Here is a 26,174-nt window from a genome sequence, read left to right as displayed (position 1 = left end):
GGCGTTCTGCTGGGAGTTTTTCATGAGTAGATTGACCGTTTTTTTGGTTTCATAGTAAATTGTCATTTGTATTTTCTGATTTTTGTCTGTAGGGATAACGTTCCTATCAACAATATCTTTCTGGACCCTTTCCTCCGTTTTATGAGCCGTCGAAAAGTTCCTGTAAAATAGTCTAATAGGGGGTACATGTGTTGTGTTTGTTGACTCTTCAGAGGTTGCATGGCGTTTCACCTTTCTTTTTTTGACGTCTTTAACAAAACCGTTTAAGAAGCCGTTGTTGACTAGGACCTGCCTAGGATATTTATATGATAAATATCGTTGTTGACTAGGATATTTATATGATAAATATCTCGCAGGATAATAAAAATAATGAACAAAAATGTAATGGACAATAAAAGTAATGAACAATAAAAGAAATGGGCAATAAAAGTAATGGACAACAAAAGTAATGGACAATAAAAGTAGTGAACAAAGAAAACACGAGCAAAAACATAAATATAAAAAATGTAATAGACAATTAAATAATTGACAATATATTAAAATAGACAATGATATTAAAAAAAATTAAATACCTCTAAGGGGCCCGGTGCACGTGCACCAAAACGTCCTCAAACACACTCAATTTGTGTTGTGCATCTTCATGGTAAATGCTCCAACTTTTCCTAATGGATCAACATTATACAATGGAAAGAAAACAAATGAAAAACAGCAAATTTCACAACTTCAAATTACTAACTGATATCTTTTAATGAGAACAATTGATATTTTATTCATTATGGTCCCAGAATGGCATATAACGTTCATGTTCCTTGCCGAAAATTATTGTTTAAGAGTATAGTTTACTCTAAAACATTTTTTGAATGTGGCCTTCCAAATGTCTGCCAAATTTATACGCAAAATATTTATAATTCCAAAAGTTACGATTTTATGACTAAACGATGATATGGAAACATTAGAACTAAGAACTCTGCACATAGTAGGTAAAAATGGTGAGAATCGGTCAGAAACTGAATTTTTTAGTAAAGTCTTAAATTTGAAATTCGTGTTTTAGAGATAATTGAAGTTGAAGATATTGACAATGAATATGGGTAGCTCTAATTAATGAATTTTCTTGTATGTTTTAATAAACATTTATTGACACTCGCACTCGAATATATGAAAGTTGTAGGTCAACATGTGTTGATATGATGTCAAGAAAAAATAATCCACCAAAAAACTAAATATAGGGATACGTTAGTGATAACTGTAAAACAGACACTGGGCCCCTTAAGTGTCTAACAGTAGGTTAGACATATACATGAATGAGATTGGGTGGATATAAATAGGAGCTGCCTCGTATGGGCCAGTAAGCCTTCTGCAGTTACCTTCATTCTTATGTTCTTTAAGGAAACATATATATTGCAGTAACTTTATTGCCCATATATAAGTGATAAGGAACTCATCTGGTCCTTATTCATCAATACAATCTAATTACACAAAGAGAATAGAGTTTGAAATCTGTAAATAAATCGATCAAAAAGAAATAAAAGTCACAACTTCTGCCCAGGAGAGGAGAAAAAAATAGGTTTTCATCTTTTCGTACAGAGGGACATAAGAAATATTGCCATTGGGCAATGTATTTATATAATATATAATAAAATACAGCATAATAACATAATAACTCATTATGGTGTGTGACATCTGGTCCTCCAGGTGGCACCAGCTGCATATACAATTTGTAGACCTTTCTACTACTTGTCTTGTTTGTGAGTCAGACAGGTGCATGCATCTCCTTATCCCTAATTACTAGTAAATAGGAGGTGTTATGGTTATTATCAGTACGGGTTACTGCCAATCGCGGACGCATTTATTAAAAAAATCCAATAAAAAATCCATTTTTTAACATATTGGGAATAAATTTTCACGACGCTAATGCCAAATAACGGGAGATCTGTTTAGAATTTTCACTATTATTCATACTTGGAAAAATACTCCTCGTACAACGGGCCCCTTAAATGGCAAAAAGCATAGCTGTGGTGCGGCTATATTTCTAGTTAAGATTAAGAAAGCCTTGAGTTAGAAAGTATTCCTGAGTTATGGGTCGATCACCTACTGGTTGTCCAGCTGATAACCCACAGTGGGCTTACAGAGGTAGATAGTGGGTTCACCAACTGAACTCCAGTGTTCATTCAGCTAAGCAAGTAACACTCTTCTAAATCTAGTTACACAATTTTTAAATATTACATACTTTTATACGTGCATATATATGTATATACATACATACATACATACATACAAACATACATACACATACACAAAGGGACATACTGAAAGTATGTCATACATACACATACACGTACTGAAAAAGTGTGCAGGAGCACTTTTCTTGCCACTCTCCATAGTGTAGGTCTCCCGTCACTGGAGACGGGAGACCTACCAGAAATATGGAAGACTGCTAATGTAGTACCAATATACAAAAAGGGTGACAGACAAGAGGCACTGAACTACAGGCCAGTGTCCTTAACTTGTATACCATGCAAGGTGATGAAGAAGATTGTGAGAAAAAACCTAGTAACACATCTGGAGAGAAGAGACTTCGTGACAACCCATCAACATGGGTTCAGGGAGGGTAAATCTTGCCTTACAAGCTTGATAAAATTCTAAGATCAGGTGACAAAGATTAAGCAAGAAAGAGAAGGATGGGCGGACTGCATTTTTTTGGACTGTCGGAAAGCCTTTGACACAGTACCCCATAAAAGGTTGATACATAAGCTGGAGAAACAGGCAGGAGTAACTGGTAGGGCGCTCCAGTGGATAAGGGAGTACCTAAGCAATAGGAAGCAGAGAGTTACAGTGAGGGGTGACACCTCAGAATGGCGTGAAGTCACCAGTGGAGTCGCACAGGGCTCTGTGCTTGGATCTATCCTGTTTCTGATATACGTAAATGATCTCCCAGAGGGTATAGACTCATTCCTCTCAATGTTTGCTGACGACGCCAAAATTATGAGAAGGATTAAGACAGAGGAGGACAGCTTGAGGCTTCAAGAAGACCTGGACAAGCTGCAGGAATGGTCGAACAAATGGTTGTTAGAGTTTAATCCAAGCAAATATAATGTAATGAAGATAGGAGTAGGAAGCAGGAGACCAGATACAAAGTATCATTTGGGAGATGAAATACTTCAAGAGTCAGAGAGAGAGAAAGACCTGGGGGTTGATATCACGCCAGACCTGTCCCCTGAAGCTCATATCAAGAGGATAACATCAGCAGCATATGCCAGGTTGGCTAACATAAGAACGGACTTTAGAAACATGTGTAAGGAATCTTTCAGAACATTATATACCACATATGTCAGACCAATCCTGGAGTATGCGGCTCCAGTATGGAGTCCATATCTAGTTAAGCATAAGACTAAACTGGAAAAGGTTCAAAGGTTTGCCACCAGACTAGTACCCAAGCTGAGAGGTATGAGCTACGAGGAGAGACTACGGGAATTAAACCTCACTTCGTTGGAAGACAGAAGAATTAGGGGGGGGGACATGATCACCACATTCAAGATTCTCAAGGGAATCGACAGGGTTGATAAAGGCAGGCTATTTAACACAAGGGGCACACGCACTAGGGGACACAGGTGGAAACTGAGTGCCCAAATGAGCCACAGAGATATTAGAAAGAAATTGTTTAGTGTCAGAGTGGTTGACAAATGGAATGCATTAGGAAGTAATGTGGTGGAGGCTGACTCCAAACACAGTTTCAAGTGTAGATATGATAGAGCCCAATAGGCTCAGGAACCTGTACACCTGTTGATTGACGGTTGAGAGGCGGGACCAAAGAGCCAGAGCTCAACCCCCGTAAGCACAACTAGGTGAGTACAACTAGGGGAGTACAAATTCATATATCACTAGCCCATTTATATCATGTGATTCAAGATGAGGCTGGCAAGTCTGTATAAAAGGCATTATATCTATGGTGAATCAGTTACCCAGTTACTAATCTTGCTCCACACCCATCCAAATGGGCGGCAACTTTACAGGCAAGTACTTGCATTATCTACAGTGGATGGGCTGCATTGGCTATTTCATAGTTTTTTCCAGTGTCGGTCTTCCTCACTGGTATTTTACCACCTCTGACAAAGCAATCTTTGATTAACATATTGGAATACTTACAAACTTGACGCAGTTGAAAGGAAAGATTCTGCCTATTCCTGGTAAATCAGTTTTTCACGAAAACAGTGAGTTTTCCAGACCCAAAAGCTCTGATAAGGTCTAATCTTCACGAACAACTATGTAATTGGACACGAATTTTCCTAATGTTTTCAGTAGATACTTTGGTACCTCTTCTGTGTGCTGCTTTGTTTTCACCTGCTTGCTTGAAGTTTGTAATTCAGCTGCTCCCGTAGTTCCTTAACCACGAGTTGACACGGTCCGCTCATTTGGTTTCAAGGGAAAATTTCGTGAGGAAATAATGACAACAGCTAGGAGTTTTTATTGGTCTGATTCATCTTGGGAGACAGTTTGTTGCAATAGCAAGGCATTAAGTGGGTTTTAAAAGCTGACAAATAATATCTCCTTCATATTTTTTTTAACCAACCACTTGGGCTGGACGGTAGAGCGACAGTCTCGCTTCATGCAGGTCGGCGTTCAATCCCCGACCGTCCAAGAGGTTGGGCAACATTCCTTCCCCCCTCCCCCGTCCCATCCCAAATCCAGTGCTATGTAGTTGTAAGGGCTTGGCGCTTTTCCCTTATTTTTTCCCTCTCCTATTTTCTAGTGTTTTCAATGGAATTCAGGTTTTAAACTTTGAACTGAAGAGAGCTTAGTTTCATGTAGGAAAAGATTAACTTCGTTGGCCAGTTCTTGATTTTGGGAAGTAATCCTGAGTTTATAACTAATTATTCAATACATTTTTCACAATATACAGCATCAGAAATACCTAAGCACAACTGCACTAAACAGATAGCAACAATGGTAAATGTTAACAAGTCTGTGATTATAGATAAGAGCCTTTTGTCTCATAGATATTTTAACAGGAACCAAATGTTTGATCATCTTGCGACTTGGTCCTGCAGGCCCTAGAAGACATAGAGACCGGAGAGGCGTAGCGAGGCGGCCAGGGCCTGGGTGGTGCCGGGTTGACCCTGTGGCGCTGAGAACATGGTCCAGGGGTTGCCAGCGCTGACGTTCCTCTCGTGAAGTTCTCGAATCAGTGTCTCAATACCCTCGCCTGCAAGCATCAGGAGACGTGAAGGCTAAACCTGGCTATGTCACATCTAAATAGCAACTTATATCAGAGAAATACAATATGGATTAATTAATATTTTGCTGAGATGAGCAGCACGTCTGGTTAATTTGAAGTATATAAGCATTATAGCTTGCATTAATCCAAACCAGTGTGCTAAAATTGACCTGGGTTAATCAGGACTCATAATAACTTGTTTAGTCAAAGGCAATGTTGGGTAATCAGTGCCCAGAATTATACTAGACGCACCTCAACAAAGTATACTAATACAATAATAATAATGATACTAGAGGCCAAAGAAGAGCTTCAAGGAACTCTGGTTGTTCCGGAAATGCATCAAAATTTATACGTACTGGTGAGAAGAGTACCCAGGAAGGTCAGGTCATCATAGTGCCCACATCTGGAGTGAGGACATAATTGACTTATCAGATCACAACACCATACAAGGTCGGGGTCGTCATCTGTGAGGTCACGGTGGATGGTCAGGGAAGCTGATCACCTTCGTATGGGAGAGAAGACAGGGCGGCCATATCCATGCTGGTCGGAGCTTCCAGGGTAATACCTGTAGACGTGCACTACTGTACATTCACTGCCCAAGCTACTGAGTTTCTGCGATAGAACAAGAAGGCGATGTCATATTTACTGCTGATTTTATAGCATGAAATTTAAGAAGATGTTGAAGAGAGCTTTAGTGAAAAGGTTTCTTTAGCGACATGAGTCCTTTAGGGACATGTGTTCTTCAGCGACATGTGTTCTTCAACTACACGTTGTAACACCATAAATGGTTGTATTTAATATTTCAGCTAGGAGCCACACTCACATTCACAACGAGTGGCTTTCTATTGTAACCACTTAGACCCTCGCATCTTGGAATATATTTATATGGCCAAAATGAGACTAGAGTTCAACAGCTCTGGAGTCTTGTCTAAATAATTCACTCGCTAATTATCGTCCACTCTAAGTATGTGGTTAAGTTCATTAACACTTTATAATCACATCCTTTGGTATTGCAAGGACGTTCTTCCCCGCCCTTTGGCACGGGAAACAGGCCTTGCAATGTCTCCTCACATCAGCGTCCATTCCCAGCCAATAAAAATGCTCCCTCATCCGGCTTAGCGTCATGGTCCATCCTAAGTGACCTGCGGGATCCAAAGAGGGCGCAAGCTCTAGCGTCTTGTATCATATCATATTAAATAAATATTCAGATATATCATATCAACCGGCACCCGTCTCACACCGCAGGCCCTCCGAATTGCTGTGGCTCTCCGGCTCGCTGCCCAATCCACACCAAATACAGATGTATTTGTGGTGAGGCAGTAGCCGACAGGTACGGACGGCATGGCCTTCTCTGCCAAAGGACAGGAGGATGGCATGCAAGACACGGCGAGGTTAATGCCATTATTAAAATAATCCTTACTACAGCCGGTTGTCCAGCAGAGAGAGAGAGACCCGTTACCTAATGTCCTGCAACTATGATGAGCCTGTCGGTCGCCCAGATGGGATCACGGTGAACCCCTGGAAGAATGGTAGACAGTTGGTATGGGACTACACTTACGTTTCAACTTTAGCCAACACCTATGTTACCTTCAGTGCTGCAGAGGTAGTAGGTGCTGCCAATCACCCTGAAGCAGCCAAGTCGAGTAAATACAGAGACGTTGAGCACCACTACAATTTTGTCCCCATTGCCTCCGAGACACTTGGTGCCTGGGGTATAAGTGCTGTTAGTTTTTTGAAGGAGCTGGGTTCCAAGCTAATTGAAACCACTAGAGACCCTAGAGCCGCCAGTTTCCTCTTTCAGCGCCATAATGGGGCAAACCAGAGAGGAAATGCTAGCTGCATCCATGGTTCCAGCCCGCCATCTGAGGAGCTGGAGGAGCTTGACAACCTGTGACGAAAAGCCTTGTACCCGGCATGTAACCAATGTAACCAATGTTGTAATCCTAATATTTATATATATATATATATATATATATATATATATATATATATATATATATATATATATATATATATATATATATATATATATATATATATTAAGTATATTTTGGTAGCAGTCTTTCCTGTAGACATATATTATTAAATATGACCGAAAAAGTAAGATTAATAATTCTAACACGAATTTTCTCAATCTTTCGTACATTTCTTTTCACTGTTGGTGGTAATTCAAAAATCAATTCTCCAAAATTCATTTTTACTTCTAGTCTGACGCGACACTTGAGCGCGTTTCGTAAAACTTATTACATTTTCAAAGACTTTAGTTACACATACACAACTGAATAGAACTTACACATCTCCGATTTGTTTATATCTACATTTGAGTGAGGTGGATGGGGTGAGGTGGTATTTAATAGGGTATTAATTTCATCAACACAAGACAGAACACGAAACAATGGGTATTGAATAGAAGTGATTGTAGAAAGCCTATTGGTCCATATTTCTTGATGCTTCTATATTGGAGCGGAGTCTTGAGGTGGGTAGAATATAGTTGTGCATTAATTGGCTGTTGATTGCTGGTGTTGACTTTTTAATGTGTAGTGCCTCGCAAACGTCAAGCCGTCTGCTATCGCTGTATCTATCGATGATTTCTGTGTTGTTTACTAGGATTTCTCTGGCGATGGTTTGGTTGTGGGAAGAGATTATATGTTCCTTAATGGAGCTCTGTTGCTTATGCATCGTTAAACGCCTAGAAAGAGATGTTGTTGTCTTGCCTATATTCTGGGTTTTTTGGAGCTTACAATCCCCAAGTGGGCATTTGAAGGCATAGACGACGTTGGTCTCTTTTAAAGCGTTCTGCTTTGTGTCTGGAGAGTTTCTCATGAGTAGGCTGGCCATTTTTCTGGTTTTATAGTAAATCGTCAGTTGTATCCTCTGATTTTTGTCTGTAGGGATAACGTTTCTATTAACAATATCTTTCAGGACGATTTCCTCTGTTTTATGAGCTGTGGAAAAGAAGTATCTGTAAAACATATGTGTTATTAAATATGACCGAAAAAGTAAGATTAATAATTCTAACAAGAATCTTCTCAATCTTTCGTACATTTCTTTTCACTGTTGGAGGTAATTCAAAAATCAATTCTCCAAAATATATTTTACAGGAACTTCTTTTCCACAGCTCATAAAACAGAGGAAAGGGTCCTGAAAGATATTGTTAATAGAAACGTTATCCGTACAGACAAAAATCAGAGGATACAACTGACGATTTACTATAAAACCAGAAAAACGGCCAGCCTACTCATGAGAAACTCTCCAGACACAAAGGAGAACGATTTAAAAGAGACCAACGTCGTCTATGCCTTCAAATGCCCATTTGGGGACTGTAAGCTCCAAAAAACCCAGTATATAGGCAAGACAACAACATCTCTTTCTAGGCGTTTAACGATGCATAAACAACAGGGCTCCATTAAGGAACATATAATCTCTTCCCACAACCAAACCATCGCCAGAGAAATCCTAGTAAACAACACAGAAATCATCGATAGATACAGCGATAGCAGGCGGCTTGACGTTTGCGAGGCACTACACATTAAGAAGTCAACACCAGCAATCAACAGCCAATTAATGCACAACTATATTCTACCCACCTCAAGACTCCGCTCCAATATAGAAGCATCAAGAAATATAGACCAATAGGCTTTCTACAATCACTTCCATTTCAATACCCATTGTTTCGTGTTCTGTCTTGTGTTGATGAAATTAATACCCTATTAATGCCACCTCTTGTTCTGTCTTGTGTTGATGAAATTAATACCCTATTAATGCCACCTCACCCCATCCACCTCACTCAAATGTAGATATAAACAAAATCGAAGATGTGTAAGTTCTATTCAGTTGTGTATTTGTAAACTAAAGTCTTTGAAAATGTAATAAGTTTTACGAAACGCGCTCGTGTCGCGTCAGACTAGAAATATAAATGAATTTTGGAGAATTGATTTTTGAAATACCTCCAACAGTGAAAAGAAATGTACGAAAGATTGAGAAAATTCGTGTTAGAATAATTAATCTTACTTTTTCGGTCATATTTAATAATATATGTCTACAGGAAAGACTGCTACCAAAATATACTAATATATATATATATATATATATATATATATATATATATATATATATATATATATATATATATATGCAAACAAGCCTGAATGGTCCCCAGGACCATCGGCATATATATATGGTATATATATATATATACCATATATGTATATATATATATATATATATATATATATATATTTATATATATATATATGTCGTACCTAGTAGCCAGAACGCACTTCTCAGCCTACTATGCAAGGGCGAATTTGCCTAATAAGCCAAGTTTTAATGAATTAATTGTTTCTCGACTACCTAATCTACCTAACCTAACCTAACTTTTTTGGCTACCTAACTTAACCTAATCTATAAAGATAGGTTAGGTTAGGTTAGGTAGGATTGGTTACGTTCGGTCAAATATCTACGTTAATTTTAACTCCAATTAAAAAAAATTGATCTTATACATAATGAAATGGGTAGCTTTATCATTTCATAAGAAAAAAATTAGAGAAAATATATTAATTCAGGAAAACTTGGCTTATTAGGCAAATCGGGCCATGCATAGTAGGCTGAAAAGTGCGTTCTGGCTACTAGGTACGACATATATATATATATATATATATATATATATATATATATATATATATATATATGTCGTACCTAGTAGCCAGAACACACTTTTCAGCCTACTATGCAAGGCCCGATTTGCCTAATAAGCCAAGTTTTCATGAATTAATTGTTTTTCGACTACCTAACCTACCTAACCTAACCTAACTTTTTCAGCTACCTAACCTAACCTAACCTATAAAGATAGGTTAGGTTAGGTTAGGTTAGGTAGGGTTGGTTAGGTTCGGTCATATATCTACGTTAATTCTAACTCCAATAAAAAAAAATTGACCTCATACATAATGAAATGGGTAGCTTTATCATTTCATAAGAAAAAAATTATAGAAAATATATTAATTCAGGAAAACTTGGCTTATTAGGCAAATTTGGCCTTGCATAGTAGGCTGAGAAGTGCGTTCTGGCTACTAGGTACGACATATATATATATATATATATATATATATATATATATATATATGTCGTACCTAGTAGCCAGAACGCACTTTTTGGCCTACTATTCAAGGCCCGATTTGCCTAATAAGCCAAGTTTTCCTGAATTAATATATATTCTCTAATTTTTTTCTTATGAAATGATAAATCTACCCTTTTCATTATGTATGAGGTCAATTTTTCTTTATTGGAGTTAAAATTAACGTAGATATTTGACCGAACCTAACCAACCCTACCTAACCTAACCTAACCTATCTTTATAGGTTAGGTTAGGTTAGGTAGCCGAAAAAGTTAGGTTAGGTTAGGTTAGGTAGGTTAGGTAGTCGAAAAACAATTAATTCATGAAAACTTGGCTTATTAGGCAAATCGGGCCTTGCATAGTAGGCTGAGAAGTGCGTTCTGGCTACTAGGTACGACATATATATATATATATATATATATATATATATATATATATATATATATATATATATATATATATATATATATATATATATATATATATATATATATATATATATATATATATATATATATATATATATATATATATATTTATATATATATATATATATATATATATATATATATATATATATGTCGTACCTAGTAGCCAGAACTCACTTCTCAGCCTACTATTCAAGGCCCGATTTGCCTAATAAGCCAAGTTTTCCTGAATTAATATATTTACTATAATTTTTTTCTTATGAAATGATAAAGCAACCCTTTTCTCTATGTATGAGGTCAATTTTTTTTTATTGGAGTTAAAATTAACGTAGATATATGACCGAACCTAACCAACCCTACCTAACCTAACCTAACCTATATTTATAGGTAAGGTTAGGTTAGGTAGCCAAAAAAAGCTAGGTTAGGTTAGGTTAGGTAGGTTAGGTAGACGAAAAAACATTAATTCATGAAAACTTGGCTTATTAGGCAAATCGGGCCTTGAATAGTAGGCTGAGAAGTGCGTTCTGGCTATTAGGTACGACATATATATATATATATATATATATATATATATATATATATATATATATATATATATATATATATATATATATATATATATATATATATACATATATATATATATACATATATATATATATATATATATATATATATATATATATATATATATATATATATATATATATATATATATATATATATATATATATATATATATATATATATATATATATATGTCGTACCTAGTAGCCAGAACTCACCTCTCAGCCTACTATTCAAGGCCCGATTTGCCTAATAAGCCAAGTTTTCATGAAATAATTGTTTTTCGACTACCTAACCTAACTTTTTCGGCTACCTAACCTATAGAGATCGGTTAGGTTAGGTTAGGTAGGGTTGGTTAGGTTCGGTCATATATCTACGTTAATTTTAACTCCAATAAAATAAAATTGACCTCATACATAATTAAATGGGTAGCTTTACCATTTCATAAGAAAAAAATTAGAGAAAATATATTAATTAAGGAAAACTTGACTTATTAGGCAGATAGGGCCTTGCATAGTAGGCTGAGAAGTGCGTTCTGGCTGCTAGGTACGACATATATATATATATATATATATATATATATATATATATATATATATATATATATATATATATATATATATATATATATTATATACATATTATATATATATATATATTATATATATATATATATATATATATATATATATATATATATATATATATATATATATATATATATATATATATGATGATATATGACGCAACTCTGATGAGCCTGTCGGTCGCCCAGACGGAATTACGGTGAACCCCTGGAAGAATGGTAGACAGTTGGTGTGGGACTACACTTGCGTTTCAACTTTGGCCAGTACCTATGTTGACTTCAGTGCTACACAAGCAGGAGGAGCTGCCAATCACCGGGAAGCGGCCAAGTCACGTAAATACAGAGACCTTGAGCACCACTACAATTTTGTCCCCATTGCCTCAGAGACACTTGGTGCCTGGGGTAAAAGTGCTGCTAGCTTTTTAAAGGAGTTGGGGTCTAAGCTAATCGAAACAACTAGAGACCCCAGAGCTGCCAGTTTTCTTTTGCAGCGCCTTAGTGTGGCAATCCAGAGAGGAAATGCTCACTGCATCCATGGTTCCTGCCCGCCATCTGAGGAGCTGGAGGAGCTATTCAACTTGTGACAAGCAGCCTTGTACCCTGTATGTAATCAATATTGTAACTTTTTTTGTGTAATGACATTTTCAAATAAAGTTAGATAAATACACATATATATATATATATATATATATATTTTTTTTTTTAGGGGAACCATCACTGGTTTAATTAAAGGGACCCACATCCTCGAAGAAGAAAATAAATAGTGTTCAGAGAAGACCTTGTGGATTCTCACTGAATACTTTAATATTTTCCTCTCCTACCAACCCTGTTATTTCTTTTTTTTATTTGATTTTATTGCAATGCTACAGTTTACAGAGAACACACACTTATATAACAATATACCACTCAGTGTTCGAAGACCTCGTCCAGCTCCTCGGGGGTCGGGTGCGTACCCAAGATACAGCACGCATTTCCTCTCTGAACAGCGACACTGAGGCGCTGGAACATGAAACTGGCCGCTCTTGGGTTTCAAGTCTTCCCAATGAGTTCCTCGCCAAGCTCCTTCAGGAACTTAAGTGCACATTTACCCCAGGCGCCCAGAGTCTCGGAGCCTATCGGCACGAACCTGTAACAACGTTCCAGGTCCCTGTACTTGTTAGTTTTCTGGGTCTCCCTGAAGGTGGCCGCCCCGCCTCCCTCAGCTGTGCTGTAAGGTAGATAGGTATCAGCCAATGTAGATGCACACGTGTAGTCCCACACGACCTGTTTACCTTCCCTCCACGGCTGCAAGGTGACTCCATCTGGGCGTTTTTGGCTGTTGTCAGGCTTGCACAACTGAGGTTCCCTTTGTGCTGGGCACCCAGCTGAAGCCAAACTTCTGTTGATGATGTCATTGACTGCTTCATGTCTGGCAATCTTTCCCTGTGTCTTACGACAGATGAGACCATGGCTGCCGTATTGGTCTGCCCGTGCATGGCCGCAAATACACCGGTGCTCGGTGGAGATAGGGGCAGCAAGGCGCAGAGCAACACCAATACTTAGGGTCCGATGGTCCAGGCGGGTACCCAAGGCGGAATTAGGGACTGCCAACAGGAAGTCCCCGGCATGGGGCGCGTGCACAGCTAGAAGACGCGCTTTGTCCTTCCTGGAAGCTGCCTCCAGCAATGATGTGGCGATGTTCTCCACTATGGGGCTATCCCATTTGGACTGTTTGCAGTCATTTGGAAAAGTCGGTCGAGGATGAGAGTTGACAAGAGTGTCCCACTGACCGGCTCCTTCCACGAATTTGGGATCATGAATCCCAATGGAGTCTCTTAGGTATTCCGGTAGTATTTCCTTAACTAATTCACCTGTTGCACTGGTCGAGGATAAGAATGCCGGCAATGCTAGCTGTGTCGCCTTGAGAATACCTATTCCCCAGAGTCTAACTGGGAGCGTTGCTTGGTCCCATTGGTCATCTTGCAGGGAGAGGTTTAACACTTTCACGGTTATTGACCTTAGGAGTGTGTCATATTCTGTTAATTTTGGGCTGTCGAAGGAGGAAGCACACCTTAGGAAATAGGTCAGTCTGGGCAAAGCCAGGCACCTTGTGAGTAGGTACAAAGCATCGTGGGCGTCCAAAGCCCCTATTCTTCCCTCCATCCTCCTCAGGTCGTTCAGCTTTTCTTAGAGGACAATGGCGCTCGAGCCCAGAGGTGCCCCTAGCAGCACACTGTTGGTGGGAGCGATCACTTGGGCTCATGGCAATATGATTCGCACTGCATCTATGGTTGATTGGCTAGATGAGATGATTTCACAATTTAATGGGTTTAGGGGTGAATCCTAACTCCTCTCCCTTAGATTTCACCAACTGTAGATCTTCTAGCAGGGACTCCTTTGTCCCTGCCAGGGTGCCATCGTCCAGGAACCAGATGTTGAGTTCGCTGGTCAACCTGCTTGTGACCTCTTTAACAGCCATGCAAAAAAGAAAAGGGGCAAGTGGGTCTCCCTGCTGGACACCTTCTGCAGAAACAACTTCATGTTCCCCAAACAGCAGTGTCGATTCCCTACTGTACCCTGCTGAGACGAAGGGGAGTAGAGAAGGAAAGCTTGTTCGAACTGCTTCCAGTACCACATCCCTTATTACCTGGTTGAAGGCATTTTTAAAGTCTAATTTAATTAATGCCTTATTTTCTGGGAGGTGCTTGATATAGACTCGTGCTGCATGAGCTGCTGCTTCACAGCCATGGGGGACACCAAAACCTAGTTGATGGGGTCGAAGCATCGTCGCAGCGTCTATGCTAATTTTTCTGACAGCTGCCCTAGCAACAAGGCGCCGAAGTGTGTTACCCACGGCAATGGGTCTGACTCCACCATCTTTCTTCTTGAGGGCACAAAGGGATGCTCCAAAGAAAAAGGGTTTAATTGTATCTGGGATCAACCCAGAGAGGCAGTCGTTGACAAACTTCGTGACCTCTGACAATAGTGTCTTGGCAACTTCTCCGAGAACTGGGTTTACCATCTCCTTGAGGTGCTGAGGTCTTACTCCAGTGTATCCCCCTGCCGAGCCTGGCGGAAATGACATGATGGCTTTGTATACCTCGAACGCTTGGAGGATTAGAGGTCCCATGTCTGGGACATTTGTGTCCTGAGCAGTGGGTTCCCACGGTACTCTAGGAGGGTGCTTTTCTCTCAGCGAGTTGGCGGTAGTGGTATTTTGTTTGCGTTTGTGTCTTCGCTGGTAAGTAACCTAATTGCCCCTACTGTGTTGCCCTCTTCAATTTTTTTGGTCACTTGTGTTCCTAGTTTAAAATTGTCATTGGAACTCTTGGGTCTGCCACGACGGTTTTTGCGTTGAGGAGGGATGAGGGATCAAGTTGTCAGCTCTGGGGAAATTATTTATTGCCCTAGTGACTGATGAGGCTAGTGACTTGCCTCCTCTTGCAGGTACGCCTAAGTAAATATTGCCAAACAGGAGCAAATTATGCCATGCTTTGATGGTGGCTGTAGCATTAAGATTTGCAGACCGTTCATTTACTTTCCTTAAAAGGTCTGTATATTTCCCTGCTGCAAATGGGCGCGCTGCTTTAGGAATGTGGGGAAGAGTTCTGGTGGTGGAGGCTTTGATGACCCCAGGAGGTCATCTGATGACATGATATATATATATATATATATGTCGTACCTAGTAACCAGAACGCACTTCTCAGCCTACTATGCAAGGCCCGATTTGCCTAATAAGCCAAGTTTTCATGAAATAATATTTTTTTGACAACCTAACCTAACCTAACTTTTTCGGCTACCTAACCCAACCTAACCTATAGAGATAGGTTAGGTTAGGTTAGGTGGGGTTGGTTAGGTTCGGTCATATATCTACGTTAATTTTACTCCAATAAAAAAAAATTGACCTCATACATAACGAAATGGGTAGCTTTATCATTTCATAAGAAAAAAATTTGTGAAAATATATTAATTCAGGAAAACTTGGCTTATTAGGCAAATCGGGCCTTGCATAGTAGGCTGAGAAGTGCGTTCTGGCTACTAGGTACGACATATATATATATATATATATATGCGAACAAGCCAGAATGGTCCCCTGGACAATATGCAACTGAAAACTCACACCCCAGAAGTGACTCGAACCCATACTCCCAGAAGCAACGCAACTGGTATGTACAAGACGCCTTAATCCACTTGACCATCACGACCGGACATAATGAGGTGATAGCCGAGGCTATTTGAACCACCCCACCGCCGGCACTCGGATAGTTATCTTGGGCATAGCATTTTACCAAATCACCTCATTCTTAGGGGCACACGTGAGGAACACAAATGCGAACAAGCCAGAATGGTCCCCTGGACAATATGCAACTGAAAACTCACACCCCAGAAGTGACTCGAACCCATACTCCCAGAAGCAACGCAACTGGTATGTACAAGACGCCTTAATCCACTTGACCATCACGACCGGACATAATGAGGTGATAGCCGAGGCTATTTGAACCACCCCACCGCCGGCACTCGGATAGTTATCTTGGGCATAGCATTTTACCAAATCACCTCATTCTTAGGGGCACACGTGAGGAACACAAATGCGAACAAGCCAGAATGGTCCCCTGGACAATATGCAACTGAAAACTCACACCCCAGAAGTGACTCGAACCCATACTCCCAGAAGCAACGCAACTGGTATGTACAAGACGCCTTAATCCACTTGACCATCACGACCGGACATAATGAGGTGATAGCCGAGGCTATTTGAACCACCCCACCGCCGGCACTCGGATAGTTATCTTGGGCATAGAATTTTACCAAATCACCTCATTCTTAGGGGCACACGTGAGGAACACAAATGCGAACAAGCCAGAATGGTCCCCTGGACAATATGCAACTGAAAACTCACACCCCAGAAGTGACTCGAACCCATACTCCCAGAAGCAACGCAACTGGTATGTACAAGACGCCTTAATCCACTTGACCATCACGACCGGACATAATGAGGTGATAGCCGAGGCTATTTGAACCACCCCACCGCCGGCACTCGGATAGTTATCTTGGGCATAGCATTTTACCAAATCACCTCATTCTTAGGGGCACACGTGAGGAACACAAATGCGAACAAGCCAGAATGGTCCCCTGGACAATATGCAACTGAAAACTCACACCCCAGAAGTGACTCGAACCCATACTCCCAGAAGCAACGCAACTGGTATGTACAAGACGCCTTAATCCACTTGACCATCACGACCGGACATAATGAGGTGATAGCCGAGGCTATTTGAACCACCCCACCGCCGGCACTCGGATAGTTATCTTGGGCATAGCATTTTACCAAATCACCTCATTCTTAGGGGCACACGTGAGGAACACAAATGCGAACAAGCCAGAATGGTCCCCTGGACAATATGCAACTGAAAACTCACACCCCAGAAGTGACTCGAACCCATACTCCCAGAAGCAACGCAACTGGTATGTACAAGACGCCTTAATCCAATTGACCATCACGACCGGACATAATGAGGTGATAGCCGAGGCTATTTGAACCACCCCACCGCCGGCACTCGGATAGTTATCTTGGGCATAGCATTTTACCAAATCACCTCATTCTTAGGGGCACACGTGAGGAACACAAATGCGAACAAGCCAGAATGGTCCCCTGGACAATATGCAACTGAAAACTCACACCCCAGAAGTGACTCGAACCCATACTCCCAGAAGCAACGCAACTGGTATGTACAAGACGCCTTAATCCACTTGACCATCACGACCGGACATAATGAGGTGATAGCCGAGGCTATTTGAACCACCCCACCGCCGGCACTCGGATAGTTATCTTGGGCATAGCATTTTACCAAATCACCTCATTCTTAGGGGCACACGTGAGGAACACAAATGCGAACAAGCCAGAATGGTCCCCTGGACAATATGCAACTGAAAACTCACACCCCAGAAGTGACTCGAACCCATACTCCCAGAAGCAACGCAACTGGTATGTACAAGACGCCTTAATCCACTTGACCATCACGACCGGACATAATGAGGTGATAGCCGAGGCTATTTGAACCACCCCACCGCCGGCACTCGGATAGTTATCTTGGGCATAGCATTTTACCAAATCACCTCATTCTTAGGGGCACACGTGAGGAACACAAATGCGAACAAGCCAGAATGGTCCCCTGGACAATATGCAACTGAAAACTCACACCCCAGAAGTGACTCGAACCCATACTCCCAGAAGCAACGCAACTGGTATGTACAAGACGCCTTAATCCACTTGACCATCACGACCGGACATAATGAGGTGATAGCCGAGGCTATTTGAACCACCCCACCGCCGGCACTCGGATAGTTATCTTGGGCATAGCATTTTACCAAATCACCTCATTCTTAGGGGCACACGTGAGGAACACAAATGCGAACAAGCCAGAATGGTCCCCTGGACAATATGCAACTGAAAACTCACACCCCAGAAGTGACTCGAACCCATACTCCCAGAAGCAACGCAACTGGTATGTACAAGACGCCTTAATCCAATTGACCATCACGACCGGACATAATGAGGTGATAGCCGAGGCTATTTGAACCACCCCACCGCCGGCACTCGGATAGTTATCTTGGGCATAGCATTTTACCAAATCACCTCATTCTTAGGGGCACACGTGAGGAACACAAATGCGAACAAGCCAGAATGGTCCCCTGGACAATATGCAACTGAAAACTCACACCCCAGAAGTGACTCGAACCCATACTCCCAGAAGCAACGCAACTGGTATGTACAAGACGCCTTAATCCACTTGACCATCACGACCGGACATAATGAGGTGATAGCCGAGGCTATTTGAACCACCCCACCGCCGGCACTCGGATAGTTATCTTGGGCATAGCATTTTACCAAATCACCTCATTCTTAGGGGCACACGTGAGGAACACAAATGCGAACAAGCCAGAATGGTCCCCTGGACAATATGCAACTGAAAACTCACACCCCAGAAGTGACTCGAACCCATACTCCCAGAAGCAACGCAACTGGTATGTACAAGACGCCTTAATCCACTTGACCATCACGACCGGACATAATGAGGTGATAGCCGAGGCTATTTGAACCACCCCACCGCCGGCACTCGGATAGTTATCTTGGGCATAGCATTTTACCAAATCACCTCATTCTTAGGGGCACACGTGAGGAACACAAATGCGAACAAGCCAGAATGGTCCCCTGGACAATATGCAACTGAAAACTCACACCCCAGAAGTGACTCGAACCCATACTCCCAGAAGCAACGCAACTGGTATGTACAAGACGCCTTAATCCACTTGACCATCACGACCGGACATAATGAGGTGATAGCCGAGGCTATTTGAACCACCCCACCGCCGGCACTCGGATAGTTATCTTGGGCATAGCATTTTACCAAATCACCTCATTCTTAGGGGCACACGTGAGGAACACAAATGCGAACAAGCCAGAATGGTCCCCTGGACAATATGCAACTGAAAACTCACACCCCAGAAGTGACTCGAACCCATACTCCCAGAAGCAACGCAACTGGTATGTACAAGACGCCTTAATCCACTTGACCATCACGACCGGACATAATGAGGTGATAGCCGAGGCTATTTGAACCACCCCACCGCCGGCACTCGGATAGTTATCTTGGGCATAGCATTTTACCAAATCACCTCATTCTTAGGGGCACACGTGAGGAACACAAATGCGAACAAGCCAGAATGGTCCCCTGGACAATATGCAACTGAAAACTCACACCCCAGAAGTGACTCGAACCCATACTCCCGAGTCAAATTTGTGGTGGTTCAAATAGCCTCGGCTATCACCTCATTATGTCCGGTCGTGATGGTCAAGTGGATTAAGGCGTCTTGTACATACCAGTTGCGTTGCTTCTGGGAGTATGGGTTCGAGTCACTTCTGGGGTGTGAGTTTTCAGTTATATATATATATATATATATATATATATATATATATATATATATATATATATATATATATATATATATATATATATATATATATATATATATGTCGTACCTAGTAGCCAGAACTCACTTCTCAGCCTACTATTCAAGGCCCGATTTGCCTAATAAGCCAAGTTTTCCTGAATTAATATATTTACTATAATTTTTTTCTTATGAAATGATAAAGCAACCCTTTTCTCTATGTATGAGGTCAATTTTTTTTTATTGGAGTTAAAATTAACGTAGATATATGACCGAACCTAACCAACCCTACCTAACCTAACCTAACCTATATTTATAGGTAAGGTTAGGTTAGGTAGCCAAAAAAAGCTAGGTTAGGTTAGGTTAGGTAGGTTAGGTAGACGAAAAAACATTAATTCATGAAAACTTGGCTTATTAGGCAAATCGGGCCTTGAATAGTAGGCTGAGAAGTGCGTTCTGGCTATAAGGTACGACATATATATATATATATATATATATATATATATATATATATATATATATATATATATATATATATATATATATATATAAAGTGCGTTCATATCAGGGTGGTTCATATAGCCTCGGCTATCACCTCATTATGTCCGGTCGTGATGGTCAAGTGGATTAAGGCGTCTTGTACATACCAGTTGCGTTGCTTCTGGGAGTATGGGTTCGAGTCACTTCTGGGGTGTGAGTTTTCAGTTGCATATGTCCTGGGGACCATTCAGGCTTGTTCGCATTTGTGTTCCTCACGTGTGCCCCAAAGAATGAGGTGATTTGGTAAAATGCTATGCCCAAGATAACTATCCGAGTGCCGGCGGTGGGGTGGTTCATATAGCCTCGGCTATCACCTCATTATGTCCGGTCGTGATGGTCAAGTGGATTAAGGCGTCTTGTACATACCAGTTGCGTTGCTTCTGGGAGTATGGGTTCGAGTCACTTCTGGGGTGTGAGTTTTCAGTTGCATATGTCCTGGGGACCATTCAGGCTTGTTCGCATATATATATATATATATATATATATATATATATATATATATATATATATATATATATATATATATTAGTATATTTTGGTAGCAGTCTTTCCTGTAGACATATATTATTAAATATGACCGAAAAAGTAAGATTAATAATTCTAACACGAATTTTCTCAATCCTTCGTACATTATGCTTCACTGTTGGAGGTAAATCAAAAATCACTTCTCCAAAATTCATTTTTATTTCTAGTCTGACGCGACACGGGCGCGTTTCGTAAAACTTATTACATTTTCAAAGACTTCACAAATACACAACTGATTAGAACTTGCGTTTCCCTGATTTTATATCTACATTTGAGTGAGGTGGGAAGGGTGATGTGGCATTACATTTGAGTGAGGTGGGAAGGATGATGTGGCATTAACACAAGACAGAACACTAGAGGATATTAATAGGGTATTAAAAGTATCAACACAAGACAGAACACGAAAAAATGGGTATTGAATAGAAGTGTTTGTAGAAAGCCTATTGGTCCATATTTCTTGATGCTTCTATATTGGAGCGGAGTCTTGAGGTGGGTAGAATATAGTGGTGCAATAATTGGCTGTTGATTGCTGGTGTTGACTTCTTGATGTGTAGTGCCTCGCAAACGTCAAGCCGCCTGCTGTCGCTGTATCTATCGATGATTTCTGTGTTGTTTACTAGGATTTCTAGTAAATTTAAATTAAAGTAGATTTCTAGAAATCCTAGTAAACAACACAGAAATCATCGATAGATACAGCGACAGCAGGCGGCTTGACGTTTGCGAGGCACTACACATCAAGAAGTCAACACCAGCAATCAACAGCCAATTATTGCACCACTATATTCTACCCACCTCAAGACTCCGCTCCAATATAGAAGCATCAAGAAATATGGACCAATAGGCTTTCTACAAACACTTCTATTCAATACCCATTTTTTCGTGTTCTGTCTTGTGTTGATACTTTTAATACCCTATTAATATCCTCTAGTGTTCTGTCTTGTGTTAATGCCACATCATCCTTCCCACCTCACTCAAATGTAATGCCACATCACCCTTCCCACCTCACTCAAATGTAGATATAAAATCAGGGAAACGCAAGTTCTAATCAGTTGTGTATTTGTGAAGTCTTTGAAAATGTAATAAGTTTTACGAAACGCGCCCGTGTCGCGTCAGACTAGAAATAAAAATGAATTTTGGAGAAGTGATTTTTGATTTACCTCCAACAGTGAAGCATAATGTACGAAGGATTGAGAAAATTCGTGTTAGAATTATTAATCTTACTTTTTCGGTCATATTTAATAATATATATATATATATATATATATATATATATATATATATATATATATATATTATATATATATATATATATATATATATTTTATATATATTTAAATATGACCGAAAAAGTAAGATTAATAATTCTAACACGAATTTTCTCAATCTTTCGTACATTTCTTTTCACTGTTGGAGGTAAATCAAAAATCAATTCTCCAAAATTCATTTTTATTTCTAGTCTGACGTGACACGAGTGCGTTTCGTAAAACTTATTACATTTTCAAAGACTTTAGTTTACAAATACACAACTGAATAGAACTTACGCATCTCCGATTTTATATCTACATTTGAGTGAGGTGGAAGGGGTGAGGTGGCATTAATAGGGTATTAATTTCGTCAACACAAGACAGAACAAGAGTTGGCATTAATAGGGAATTAATTTCATCAACACAAGACAGAACACGAAACAATGGGTATTGAATAGAAGTGTATGTAGAAAGCCTATTGGTCCATATTTCTTGATGCCTCTATATTGGAGCGGAGTCTTGAGGTGGGTAGAATATAGTTGTGCATTAATTGGCTGTTGATTGCTGGTGTTGACTTCTTGATGTGTAGTGCCTCGCAAACGTCAAGCCGCCTGCTATCGCTGTATCTATCGATGATTTCTGTGTTGTTTACTAGGATTTCTCTGGCGATGGTTTGGTTGTGGGAAGAGATTATATGTTCCTTAATGGAGCCCTGTTGCTTATGCATCGTTAAACGCCTAGAAAGAGATGTTGTTGTCTTGCCTATATACTGGTTTTTTGGAGCTTACAGTCCCCAAGAGGGCATTTGAAGGCATAGACGACGTTAGTCTCTTTTAAAGCGTTCTGTTTTGTGTCTGGAGAGTTTCTCATGAGTAGGCTGGCCGTTTTTCTGGTTTTATTGTAAATCGTTAGTTGTATCCTCTGATTTTTGTCTGTAGGGATAACGTTTCTATTAACAATATCTTTCAGGACCCTTTCCTCTGTTTTATGAGCTGTGGAAAAGAAGTTCCTGTAAAATAGTCTAATAGGGGGTATAGGTGTTGTGTTAGTTGTCTCTTCAGAGGTTGCATGGCGTTTCACTTTCCTTCTTATGATGTCTTCGACGAAACCATTGGAAAAGCCGTTGTTGACTAGGACCTGCCTTACCCTACAGAGTTCTGAAGAACTTCAGAGTTCTGAAACAATGATATATTAGGCATTACAAAATAATACTGATATAATGCGACACCGAAAACTATAAAATAATAAACAATACAATCCTTATCCACCATCAGATATGTGACCAACGTGAAACTGCCTCTTGAGAGACCTCTGATACAGCTTAATCTTAAAAAAATCATATCTGTATAGCGATACGGTTATCTAGAATCTATTTTTTTCAGCAGGTAGCTGTTATTCTAAGGTATAGATATTGCTACCTGGCTAATTCACTGTGTGTACGTTCGATTCTATCTGTCAGTGATGTTGCCTCTTGAGACGGGGAGATTTCCGTTCTACCTCTTCCAGTGGGCAAGCCACCTAGCACTCCACGGAAGGACCTACCTGGCACTGGCTACCACTGGCATGTGGTAGTCTCTAGTGGATGATCGCCACTCAATGATTGCTCACCAGCTTGGCACTGAGTACATCACCAGCCCAGCAGAACCTGTGCTGGATTCAAGGACATCACCGGGCCTCACGCACAAGAGGCCAAATTTAATCACTTAAGTCTTCCTTCGTAATGTACCTCAGGTCTGCCTACAACCAGAATGATTCCAGATGGTCAAGGAAGTAAGTAATTATCAATAGAAGGCACCAAACCGGGAAGGCTGTGTAGCACCATCAAAGGTACAGGATAATCAGAGGGCGCTAAATATCACTAAAAATGCCAATACGAGAACAAAAACGCATAAGGCGAACGATATCAAAAGTATCCGAGTCGCCAAGAATTCTATCGAGGGACAAGCGACCGCGGGGGATAGTCGGAAAACAAGACACACGCTCGTCCTGGAAGTCAGGACATTCAAGAAGGATATGTACGACCGTAAGAGGGACAATGCAATTTGGACAATAATGAACAGGGCGGCGCTCCATTAAGTGACCGTGAATTAAACAGGTTTGGCCAATACGTAACCTAGCCAGAGCCTTGTCCCACCGTTGGTTAAGGTGGTAGGAGGAAGGCCACTGGGACACACAACTCTTAAGAGTACGCAGTTTGTTACCAATAACAGAAGACCAACAACTCTGCCAGCGGGCAAAGATGGAGGCATGAATAACTGGGTAAAAGTTGGAATAAGAAATACCTTTATGGGAGATGGGACAAGTGCGGATAGCGTCCTTAGCAGCAGCATCTGCACGCTCATTTAAAGAGAGACCAACATCGCTGGGAACCCAGCAAAACGTAACCGACTTAAATTTACTGGAGATAAGAAACAGTCAATGTTGAATCTCGATGACCACTGGGTGGACCGGATTAAAGGACCCTAAAGCCATGAGGGCACTACGAGAGTCAACTGCCACCATGAAGGAGGATTAACACCGGAAAAGCAGGAGACGAAGAGCATAGAGAATAGCATAGAGTTCTGCTGTGAAGATGCTAGCCTCCGGAGGAAGGTGACACATATAAGTGTAGTCAGGAGAAAAAACAGAGTAGCCCACACCGTCAGCAGAATTTGACCTGTCGGTGAAGATGGGAACGGAGTGGGAGTGAGAAGAAAAGTGCTCAAGGAAGAGGCGTTTCAGAACTGTAAGAGGGGGTAAAAGCTATTGTGATGCGGGTCAGAGAAGTACAAAATTTGGGAATGGGGACCCTCCACGGGGGCAAGGACAAAACAATACGAGAAACATTAGTAATACGAACCGAAAGAGAATCTTGTAAAAGAGACAAACGGACAGAAAGAGGAAGGTGGTGAAGAGGTACAGGAGGGGTAAAAGTCAAAGCAGGATAGAGGCGTGAGTGAGGATGCTTTAAGGATCGCGCAAGATAGCGAAGACTGTAGTGATTACGGTGATCCTGGAGAGACAGGAAGCCAGTGTCAGCGTACAAGCTGAGGGTAGGAGTTGAACGAAAAGCACCAGAGCTGAGGCACAACCCAGTATGGTGCAAAGGATCAAGACGGCAAAGAGTAGGAGAAGCAGAAGAGTATGCAGGGCAACCATAATCGAGCTTAGACAGGACGAGAGAGGAATGCAAATAGAGGAGCGTGCACATATCCGCTCCCCAAGAAGTACGGGACAAAACCTTAAGTAGGTTAAGGGCCTTAGAACATTTCACACGAAGGTAAAACACGGGGCGACCAAGACAAATGAGTGTCAAAGAACCCCAAAAGCTTCGTGGAATCTTTGTACTCAAGGGGATGACCATAAAGTGACAAAGAGGGACGAAGAACAACCCGCTTCAGAGTAAAAATCATGGCACAAGTCTTAGTAGGAGAAAACTTGAAGTCATGATTGGCGGCCCAAGATGACACGGCATCAATCGCAAGTTGAAGCCGCCGTTGAAGGAGAGGCGAATCATCACCCCGACAGTAAAGAGTAAGATCGTCAACATAAAGAGCGGAGAAGATGCCAGAAGGAAGGGAGGAAAGAAGACCATTGAGGGCAACCAGAAAAAGAGTACTACTCAGAACACTACCTTGGGGGACACCTTCATACTGCCGAAAAGAGGCAGAGAGAGTGGCACCAAGCCTGACTCAAAAGGTACAACGAGAGAGAAAGCTTTGAAGGAAGAGAGGGAGATTACCACGAAGGCCAAAAGAACGAAGTTGGGACAGAATATGGTATCTCCAAGTCGTGTCATAAGCCTTTTCCAAGTCAAAAAGGACAGCAACAACGGAGGTCTTCGCAGCAAAAGCAGTACGAATATAGACCTCCAAGTTCACCAGGACATCTGTCGTGCTGCGGCATTTGCGAAAACCAAATTGAGAAGGAGAGAGGTGGTGATGGTGTTCCAAGAACCACATCAGATGGACATTTACCATACGCTCAAACAGCTTGCAAACACAACTCGTGAGAGCAATAGGGCGGAAATCCTTAGGGGACGTACCGAGAG

At 40.9% G+C, this 26,174-nt stretch overlaps 1 long non-coding RNA gene across 3 annotated transcripts in view; it reads right to left on the bottom strand.

The window, feature by feature from the left end:
• Positions 1 to 4,447: 4,447 nt before the first annotated feature.
• Positions 4,448 to 26,174, bottom strand: part of LOC138350618 (uncharacterized) — a 119,576-nt gene continuing 97,849 nt past the window's right edge. Inside the window, exons 3-4 of one of the 3 annotated variants that reach the window (XR_011222162.1) lie at positions 5,569 to 5,777; positions 4,448 to 5,200 (exon numbers count right to left, since the gene is read on the bottom strand). This is a non-coding gene — a long non-coding RNA (uncharacterized lncRNA). Of the gene's footprint in view, positions 5,201 to 5,568; positions 5,825 to 22,427; positions 23,320 to 26,174 lie in introns of those variants that run through there. The other 2 variants (XR_011222160.1, XR_011222161.1) reach the window with 2 other exon arrangements.

Source organism: Procambarus clarkii, chromosome 46 (assembly GCF_040958095.1).
Source record: "Procambarus clarkii isolate CNS0578487 chromosome 46, FALCON_Pclarkii_2.0, whole genome shotgun sequence".
Taxonomy (NCBI): Eukaryota; Metazoa; Arthropoda; class Malacostraca; order Decapoda; family Cambaridae; genus Procambarus; species Procambarus clarkii.
Note: the sequence above shows the minus strand (reverse complement) of the source record. Positions and strands in the feature narration are given on the sequence as shown.